Genomic DNA, 9127 nt, shown 5'->3' with positions numbered 1-9127 from the left:
TTCAAGTATCTCATGATGCTCTTTATGGCATCCCAATGCTTTTTCCAGGTGTAGCCATATAGCGTGCCACAATACCAACTGCAAAGGCAATATCTGGACGAGTGGCTATCATGGCATACATCAAACTGCCATGGCTAATGCATAAGGGATCTTGACCATCTTGGCCCTTTGCTCATCCGTTTGAGGACAATCGGCCCGTGAAACCTTCACATAAGAAGGTAATGGACAACCAATAGGCTTTATGTCCTGCATGCGAAAACACTCAAGGACTTTATGAATGTACTCCCTCTGTGAGAGGTAGAGTAGTCCTTGATGCCTGTCGCACTTAATGCACATACCAACAATGTGAGAGGCCTATCCCAAATCCTTCATCACAAAGCTCTTCTTCAATTGAGATTTAAGAGCTTTCCCTTCTATTAGCATATCATCCACATAAAGTACCAAAATAAGCAATGAGCCATCACGGGCTTTCTTCTGTAAAGACACGGATACATAGCACTTCTTTTGTAGCCCTGTGATTGCATAAAGGCATCAAAATTATGATACCACTCCCTAGGTGCCTGCTTCAAGCCCTAAAGACTTTTCTTCAACTTGTATACTAGGTGCTCCCTGCCAAGTTCTACAAAGCCCTTAGGCTGCTCCATGTATATCTCATCATGCAAATCTCCATGCAAGAATGCAGTCTTGACATCCATCTAGTGCAAGTCTAAGTCAAGTTGGATGACTAAGGCCAAAACCAATATAGGGTGGCCATCTTCACCATAGGAGAAAAGAGTTCATCAAAGTCAACTCCATGCTCTTGTTTAAAACCCTTAGCGACAAGTCTTGCTTTATAAGCCGGCTTGGGGTTTCTAAGGGTACTTTTTAGCTTGTACACCCATTTGCATGGCAGAGACTTATTGCCCTGAGGCAGTGCAACCAAATCCCTAGTCATATTCTTGTGTAGGGAGTCTATCTTAGACTGCATAACGCTCTCCCGAGAGTGACTATCACCCCTGCACATAGCCTCATCATTAGTGAGAGGCTCTCTTGTATTTGTAACAAAGACATAATGCATCGAGGGCTCAAATCTATTAGGTGGATGCCTATCTCTACTAGACCATCTCACCGTAGGCTCTGCGGCCTGTCCAACACGCTAGCCATGTGTACCAACTGCTACTCTAGGCTGTCCAACTGGCTGTGCAAGAGCACGTGGCTCCTCCTAGAATATAACCTTGCATATCTCTACCACCTTCTCAGGTTACCTATGCATCTTGTCTTCATAGAAGACTGCATCATGGCTGTAGGTGACTTTCCGCGCTTGCAGATCCCAGAGGCAATAAACCATCTCGCCTGCATCTCCATAGTCGAGAAAAATGCATTTGACACTCTTAGGATCTAGCTTAGTACGCTTGTCTTTGGGTACATGGCAGAATGCCTCACATCCAAAGACACGTAAATATGCATTAGATGGAGGTTTCCCAGTCTATACCTTCTCTACAATCTGGAAATCCAAACCACTAGGTAATCTATTATGACACACACATCTATACTGACTGCCTCAGCCCAAATGCTTTGTGGTAAGCCTGCATGGCTAAGCATACTGCATACACGCTCTTGGATGGTTCTATTCATCCGCTCAGCCAAACCATTATGGAGTGGGGTATAGGGGCGGTCGATTGACGCTTAATACTCCTCTCATCATATAGTTGCTCAAAAGCACGTGACATATATTCTCCCCCGTTGTCAGTCCTAAGGCATTTCAGCCTATGCCCAGTCTAGTTTTCAACAAATGCAAGCCATATCTGAAATACAACCAAGACAATGGACTTAAGCTTAATGGGATAAGCCCAAAATTTACACGAAAAATCGTCAATGAATGTCACAAAATACTTTGCACCACCAATAGACTGACAGGGCATGGGCCCACAAACATTCGAATGTACCAATACCAAGGGCTCACTCATGTGTGTCCTACCAGACTTCTTATATGTATTCCTAGTTTGTCTGCCATAAAGACAATGCTCACATGAATCAAAACATGCGTAGTCAAGGGGCGGTAAGTACTACAAACTAGAAAGCATTTTCATTCCCTTCAAGGATATATGGCCCAAAGGGGCATGCCAAAGAGATACATGTGGGATGGAATCCACTGACAAAACATGGTCAACATAGGATCCATCAACTACAAGAGGATAGAGGCTGCTAGCTTTGGCACCTCTAGCAAGGACAAGTTTGCCACGGGTGATCTTCCAGGCAGAATCCCCAAATGAAACATGAAACCCAACATCATCAAGTTGCCCTGCAGACATAAGACTACGTGTAAGTGCAGGTACATGATGTATATCCTATAACAGAAAAGTACTACCAGTAGAGAATTGTAGTCGTACATCCCCAATGCCAACAATAGCAAGTGACCTATCATCACCCAAGAGAACTGAACCGGAGACAGTGTTGTAGGAGTGGAACCATCACGGCATGGTGTAACATGAAATGAAGCACCAGAATCCAAAAGTCAGCACTGTGCATACATAGAGTGAACATCGATCAACAACGTAGCATCACAAGAACTAGCTGCAAGTATGTACTCCTCATCATCGGAGTCATCAGTTTGCATGACATTTATCTCCTCGATTTTCACACTGGATTTCGCATGCATAATGTTGTGATCAAAGGACTTTTCATGCACTTTGTCTTTCCCCTTCTCTTTGCACTTCTCATTGTGCAATCATGACACTGTGGGCCTATATGACCCTTTTTGCCGCAATGATGACATGTCACATTAGCATTTCTCCCACAAGACTTGCTACACGACTTACCACGTGACTTAGACCTAGACTTCTGCGAGTCTCTGCGCCATTCCCACGGTCATTCTTACCATTACTATCTCTGCCTCTAACAATCAAAGCATGCGACACACGAGAGACATCCACGTTCTTACAGTTGATCTCTTCCTGCAGAAGAGCACTCTCTACATCATGCAAGTTCAAAATAGTAGTAGGAGCACATAAGGCAGTGCTGAATACATCCCATGACTCACTTAGAGTCCTAAGCAAAAACAATGGAGTAACCTCATCATTAAAGGTAATATCCTGCGAAGTTAAGTACTTAAGAATAGTATGGAACTGACTCAAATGAGCAGTCATTGTCATATTCTCCTTCATGCACAGGTCTATAAGTTGCTTTAGCCAATACATTTGACTTGCTGAACTTTTCTTGTCATAGAGGTTCTTAATTTTATCCCAAAGCTACCAAGTACTATGTGCTTCCTCAACCACATTGTAATGCACCTGTTCAATGTGAGACAAGATGAGGGTGGACTTGCATAACTCATCAAGCTCATCCCATTTATCATCACAAGCTGATCGCCATGCATCCTTAGTGGTTTTATCTCCAATTTTTGCACCAATACATGCCAAAATTGGCTCTTTCAATAGGCATAATTCCCACCAAGCTTAATGATGTTGAAGATAGCACTATTAGTGGAAAAAGAACCCATAATGCAGTCCAAAACAGTGTAGATAGTTCAAAACTGCTTGCTGTTTTTTGCTGTAAATAGCCAAAAATACCACCAAAACCAAGGCAAAATGACCACGAATTGATAGCTAATGATGCTACCCACCAAGTACCATCAAAAGTACATAAAATCAGGATGATTCAGCATGAAAATTCCAAATCAGTCCATACATAACTGCCTATTGTAATAAATTACAGCCAGGTACAATGAGAGAAAACTGTAGGCAAAATCAATGCACCAAGTCAACCACTGACTGTCAAAGCATAACCAGCATCAAGCGGGCATAAATCGGCATATGACAATCATACGGACATCGAGCAAATACCCAAGCATGTCAAACGAATCCTCACACATCCCCTGTGCAATAGGGAAAAGTGTACACAACACTAGCAAGACCTGACATAAAGAGGTGTATGCTCAGGGAGTGCGAAGCCCAAATCAGCCCAAGTACATGTATGTAGACCACGTCATATCAACCATGCAACATCCAAGTGAAGAAGATCCTAGTCTTAGAAGACTGAAAGCTCAATAACATAAACCACCTGCTTAATGTCTGTCAAACATCCAATGATGCTCCCACTGGCACAAAAGTCATATGGATCAATCCAAGAAGCTCAAGAAGGGCATATGAGAGCACCAGTGACGAAAGATCCAAGACCAGACATCAATAAGACATCATAAGCATATAGGCTATGTAGCCTCGAATTAGAGCATTCATAGACATCAATTGTATCCCAAATACAACTCTGGAAAGCCAAGAAATATCCCAAGTAAGTTCCCGGAAGCCAGATGCAAGCCAAGACAAGGCACTAGTAGCAATGGGCTCCAAATAATGTAAGTAGCATGTAGTAGTGGCATAGGCCAAGCATGTCAAGTCCGGCGAGACATAGGTAACATAGATGCCATATGTACATCCAAGATAGAGCATCAAATGCATTCCAAAGCCGAGTTCAAGCTCAAATGAAGATCCAAAACCAAAGACAAGCTCGATATCGTACCCCTAATGCCAATACTTCATTCCATATCCCAAAGACAAAGCCCAAAACCAATAGGCATAACCAAACTGGAGGTAAAATAACCTATCAACCAAGGTAGCATAAATCCCAACCAACAACAAAGTGTCCACATCCAAATCAAGGCTCAATAGCCCTTAAATAGCATATCCGGGCATAAACCATGATGACCAAGCATTAATACATCCAATAGGACACCCGAATGTTAGCAAAGAGCATTATGCATAAGCCGTCCCTGATAAAACCTTGCTACTCAAATAATGTACAACAGTAAATCCCTGCATAAATCGAGCTATGGAAACTCAAGCCAAGTCTCAAAGCATCTCAAAACGCTGGGCAAACATCCCTAAAGTATCTGGATGTCAAATACCAAGCCTCGGGAGCATCACATAAGCTAAGAGCACGGCATTTTCTTACTGTAAATAAACTCAGATCTATTGCAAAAATTACTGTGATCAATATTTGGCAGATTTGACATCGCCATCACGTTTGAAGCATGCCAAAACCCCAAGTTAGACTCTTATCTTGCCTAAATCGGGTTCCGGATATGCGAGATATGAGAAAAAGTGGGATTTTTGAGCTAGATTTTGAAACATGCGCAAAAAAAACCGTGAGCTGACTGTGGGGCCTGCTAGTTATGCTAAGGATAAGGGGAAAAATGGGGGCATACAAGGTGCCCAATGAAGCCAAGGAACACCTGTAAAGAGCCTATGAGGGCTGGGGAGAGGCGGGAGATGAAATCTTACCTCGGGGGGAAGAAGCCATGGCTCTGATATTAGTTGAAAGGTGAGAAGGATCGAAGCTTGCTTGGAAGTGAGCTATGGCAAAGAGCAAGAGCAAAAAGAGAGAGAGACACAAATGGGAACTCCAATAGTCACAATGTGTGACCGGGCCTTCCTTTATTCAAACTGTCACTAAAAGAATAAAGAATAAAGTGACAGTGTGACGGGCGCCCGCCACCTGCAGTGTGCCGTGGCAGGTACTGTTAGTGTAGTAATACATGGCCGGCTAGGCAGAGGCACCTTTACTCCCAACAGAAGGAAGAAATATGAAGAAGCAAGATTTAACTTGTTGGAATCCAAGATGACTACCCAAGATAACAGACCAAAGCCTAGAGAGTTTGGTCTTAATTTTGGCCCAGGGAGGTTTTCCTCTTAAAGTTATAGAGATCAATAGTCTAGCGGTGGCCAGAGATCAGAAGTAGAGTGTTAAACAGATGCGGAGAGAAGGGACATATCTCACCAAATTATTCAAACCCTAGAAGGTCTATGGATTACAAACCCTTATGCAATCAATGCAAGGGCGAAGGCCACATTGCAGAAGACTGTCCCAGTCCAGCTCCTGTGAAAGCCAATACCATAGATAATCAATAGAAGACCCAAGAACATGCCTCCAACTCGGTGGAATTGGAAGTTGTCGCAATAACACGTGCCAAGAAGAGAGACCCCATAGTTCAAAAAGAGAATGTTCCCTTTGCCAAAATTGTGAAGTTTAATATGCCAAAGGAGAAATAGAACAATACAGAACATAATAGTGCAGTATAGAGAAATCCAGTATCATAGAAGGATATAGAGGTAGTTATAGAGACAATACCAGATGTCCAAGAGATAGAGGACGTAGAAGTACCCCTGATGATAGAAGAGCTACAGATGTTGCCACTGCTAGAAGAAATAGGAAGGATAAAAGTGGGTGTTGTCCCATTCCCTAGCCAATTAAAAAAGCCCGTGGATCCCATCAAAGAGTATGACTTGGTCAAAGACCTAGACAGCTTCAGACCAAACCTAACATTTTGACAATTATTAATACTGTCTCCCAGCTATCGAAAGAAATTCAAAAGCATACCGACAAGAATACATGGCCTAAGGATTGCATCTATCGCTTTGCCACCAAGTCTAATAAGTCCCAAGAGCTAGTGAAAGAAGTGGATGTAGCTAATGCCTTCCTGAATCTTGGTACCCCAGAGATTGGTGTTTGGATGAAAGTATGTTTTATTGTGGATGCGTTAATTGATGGAGGCTCATCAGTAAACATGATGATGGATATGACAATGAAGGATCTAGGACTACAAGGCATGCAACCTACACAATGGCTTATTAGACTAGCAGACCAAAGCAGAATTAAGCCTTTGGGCATTCTCCCATATGTAAAGGCAACTCTTGCAAGAAGAGACTATTGGTTGACGTATTTGGTGGTGAAACCAAATTCCTATGAGACCTCATATCCTATATTGCTTGGAAGACCATGGCTTTTTGAAGCAAGAGCATGAACGGATTGGTTCAAAGGAACCCTAACCCAAGTAGAGGACCCAACAAGGTGGTAGTAAAGTTATATGGCTTGCAAAAAGATAATGGATCCACCTCTATTGAAGTCATAACAGACTCCTCCAATGAAGTTACTGATGACTTATCAATAGAGAAAGAAGTTGTCAAACTCCAAGAAAATAGAGGCACATTCCCTGATAGTAGGCATTGTAAGCCAACTCTTGAAAGAAGTAAAGTCCTTGTTGATGGGTGAATACATGCTACCTGAACCAGGAATGACTTCTGAAATTACTTTTGATAGTGAGATAGAGTCATGTATATACTATTCTCCCTATTACATAGCCATAGCAGAGCTAGAGATAGAAGCAAAGACAAAGACAGATATAGAGGTAGAAGCAGAAGTAGTGGATATGAGAGAGAGTTTGTTCTTCTCCTATAGAGCCTCTATAGAGGTAGAGCCAAAGATTGAAGAGGATTATGATGAAAGTCAAGATGAAGATAATGAAAGTGACATGGAAGAAGCTATTTAGCTTAAAGAGAATCCTAATGAAGAGGAACTCCCAGAAGTTTTGGAAGCTGAAGCTCCCATGCTATTTAGCTTAAAGAGAAAATGACTCTAGTACCATTTGGACTAGTAAATGAATCACATTACATGCAGAACCTCTATAAGAAATGGATTAAGTAGAATAAGCCCTCCTTTAGTAATGACTATTATCCCTCTAATTTATCCTTCTCAAGAAAGGACGATGATGATTCCCTTTACCAACGAACACTAGTCTTGCAGCCCAAACAGAACTTAGATGGTTTCTGTTATGTGACGTTCTTGAAGGCATCCTTTGAAGAGGATTCCTCAAGTCAAGAGATAATTAATTCTCCCATAAAATCTGATATTGCTAGGATACCATTTCAACATTCCAAAGAGCTAGCCAAGTCCCTATGGAAAGAAGAAGTTGCTTCTAGTGGAGCATTAAACAAAGAGGCCACTCCCTTGAAGGAGTTGGATTTATATCCAAAAGCAGTTTGTGGGACCTTTATTTGCGAGGTGGAAGGTAAAAAGCAGTTAACTTTTGTGGATACAAATGGCATTGAATGTCACTTGAAGGTAGGTACTAGTCTTCCAGAAGAGAAGCTATTGATCTTGCATGACCTACTAAAGGAGAACTTTGATGTGTTTGGTCATATAAATATCTAAAGGAGATTGATCCCATGATATATTAGCATCACATCGACCTAGAGCTCGATACCAACTAGGTGAGGAAAAGATAGAGGCACATGAATCCAAATTACTTAGCTCTAGTGAAAGTTGAGTTGTTGAAGTTGCTTGAAGCTAAGTTTATTTATTTGGTGGCTAATAGTGAATGGATTCTCCCATTGTGGTAGTACCCAAGAAGAATAGAAAGTTGCGAATATGTGTGGACTTTCGAAAGCTGAACTCCAAGACAAAGAAGAATCATTTTCCTATTCTTTTCATAGACCAATTGTTGGAACAATGGCTGAACATGAGCTTTACTCCCTATTGGATGGATTTTGTGGGTACAACCAAGTCTAGATAGCAGAAGCAACCTTCACAACCAAATGGGAAAACTATGCTTTTAGAGTAATGTTGTTTGGGCTCTGTAATGATCCTACTACCTTTTAAGAAGTGATGATGGCTGCATTCCAAAATCACCTAAATGATTTCATTGAGGTATACTTGAATGACTTCTGTGTTTAGAGCTTAATCCGTGAGCATTGGGGACACCCATAGTAGTGCTTTGATCGATGCCGAGAGTATGGGATTTACCTCAATCCCAAAAAATGTGTCTTTGGAGTTTCTTCGGGAGTTCTTCTGGGCCACATTGTCTCTGCACAAGGGATAGCAATAGACCCTATGAAGATTGAGAAGATTGTAGCTCTAACATCACAAAAACTAACTCAAATAGTTGAGGGGATTTCTTGGTCATGTGGGCTACTATAGGAGGTTTATTGCATACTTTGGAACAAAAGCAGTCCCTTGTATAAGCTCCTGAGAAAAGATGCATAGTTTACTTGGACCACTTATTATGATGAAGCCTTCAATACTTTGAAGCAATCTCTAATTGAAGGATCCATCTTGCAACCTTCTAATTGGATGAAGGAATTCCATGTGTAACCGATGCATCTATAGAATGGTTAGGTGCCGTCTCATGCAAAAAAGTCTCCTTAAAGCTAGATCAACCTATCTACTGTGCAAGCCAAAAAGTCACTGACAGAGAAAGAAACTAACTGTGATAGAGCTTGAGTGCCTAGCAATGGTGTTGCCTTGGAGAAGTTCTGACATTACCTATTGTCAATACACTTTAAATTCTACGTAGACCATGAGGCTCTGTCCTTCTTGA

Source organism: Lygodium microphyllum, chromosome 2 (genome assembly GCF_053477565.2).
Source record: "Lygodium microphyllum isolate KBCC chromosome 2, Lygodium_microphyllum_v1.1.10, whole genome shotgun sequence".
Classification (NCBI taxonomy): Eukaryota; Viridiplantae; Streptophyta; class Polypodiopsida; order Schizaeales; family Lygodiaceae; genus Lygodium; species Lygodium microphyllum.
Note: the sequence above shows the minus strand (reverse complement) of the source record.